Genomic DNA, 1719 nt, shown 5'->3' with positions numbered 1-1719 from the left:
TTATAAGTGCCTCTTCATATGTAAGGTGAAGTGGTCCAAACTCACAAATGCTGGGCTGCACTTCTGGCACTGGAAGGGGCGGTGCCCGGTGTGTTGGCGGTAGTGCCTGGTCAGTTCATCTCAAAGGGCAGATTTCTACCCATGGCCGTCCCAGTCACTGTGGTAAGGTTTCTCACCTGGGTGGGCTCACAGGTGTGTGCCTTGAGATGAGAACTCTTCCTGTAGGTTTTGCCGCAGCCTGCATAATCCCAGGTGTGAGTGGCCATCCTTTTCTTCTGTCTGTGGCTCAGGTTCCTCCCACATGCAGGAACTGGGTGGCATGGGTTCTTGGTAATGGAGCGGTGGGACCTGCGGCTGCATCTGGTAGGGCAGGAAGGGAGGGTAGTTGGGTGGGGATGGAAGCCTGGGGTAGCAGCAGGGCAGGATGACTGCTGCTCAGCAGTTCCTTGGCACCCAGGGTTGGGGTAGTCCTGCTGGGGAGCTGCGACCCCAGGGGAAAGTCATGCTCCAGCAGCCGGTGGCCATTGTTGAGAGGGGGTCCAGTGACCAAGTGGGCCTCTAGGGGCAGACCGACAGGATGCATGAGGAGACAGCCTCACGCTTGATCTTGGGGCACAAGCGGGGCGGCCCACCACTGTAGGGCGCCGCCACCACCAAGTGGCTGCCATCCAGTCTGCCTTTGCTAACACCAATGATCAGGGGCACTCAGCAACGCCTTCAACACAAACTTGCCCATCAAGGTGCTCATCAAGCCACCAGGCGGCTGCGGCTGCTACCATGGAGTGTACAATGGGTCCAATTCGGGCCACAGGCGCTCAGCCACGCAGCAGCCAGAGGGATTCACGTGGTTGATGTCTGTCAGGTTGAAGGGAGCTGTTGCAGGGGGTGCAGATTCCCGGCCATGGAGCAGGTCACCGCCCCTGCTGCCTGGCTCCAAGCCTGGGTTGCTCCCAGCCTGGCCTGGACAGATGAAGCTGCAGGTGGAGGGCGCACAGGCAGGACCGCTGCTCGAAGGGGAGGACGAGGATGAGGCTGATGCCGATGACACTGTGGAAACCACTGGCTTATGACAGGACAGCGAGTTGGAGAGGATAAAGCCCAGGTCCAGGAGATCAGTGAACTCCTCCGTCTCCCTCCAGGGTAGGAGAGCCGGGTTGCTCTGTTGCAAGCCGCACTGACTCTGACATTCTTCAGGTCGGTGGCCACGGTCGCCGCTGCCAGGTCGTAGGGGCAGACGGGAAGCCCTGGGGGAAGATTACTTCACGTGGGAGAGCTCCCCCACCCACGGTTATTTAGGACACCTGCTGGACGCAGTGTCTTCCCCCTTCCCTGGGGGCCAGACGCGACAGTGGAGAAGGATGGGAGCAGTGCGTCGCTGACAGCCAAGTCAGACTCCCCAGGTGGCTGCCTCATTAATGTGGGTGCCCAGAAGGTCCTCAGGAGTCCGAAGCAGTGGGGGTGCCTGAACACCAAAGTCAACAAAGAGGAAAAAAGACTTAGAAACGAGGCCAAAACCAAAAACCCAAATTGCCCGAGATCCTTCTTTGGATTAAATATAAAGGGGAAATTACTTAAAATAAAAAGTTCCTTTGTATACAAAGGTTCTTAGAAAAGTTGTAAACCCATAAAAATAGATAATCAGCAAGATGAGGAAGTAGGTCTGATGGCCGGGCTGTGCTCTCTTCCACTCAGCAGCGTCCACGCCACACCCTGTCTCCC

The 1719-nt window shown here is 57.3% G+C and overlaps 1 pseudogene; it reads right to left on the bottom strand.

Moving 5' to 3' along the window:
* Window positions 1-1413, bottom strand: LOC103079462 (Krueppel-like factor 4 pseudogene; annotated as a pseudogene).
* Window positions 1414-1719: the final 306 nt, after the last annotated feature.

The sequence above is a fragment of the Lipotes vexillifer genome, unplaced genomic scaffold, assembly GCF_000442215.2.
Source record: "Lipotes vexillifer unplaced genomic scaffold, Lipotes_vexillifer_v1.1 scaffold793, whole genome shotgun sequence".
NCBI classification, from domain to species: Eukaryota; Metazoa; Chordata; class Mammalia; order Artiodactyla; family Lipotidae; genus Lipotes; species Lipotes vexillifer.
Note: the sequence above shows the minus strand (reverse complement) of the source record. Positions and strands in the feature narration are given on the sequence as shown.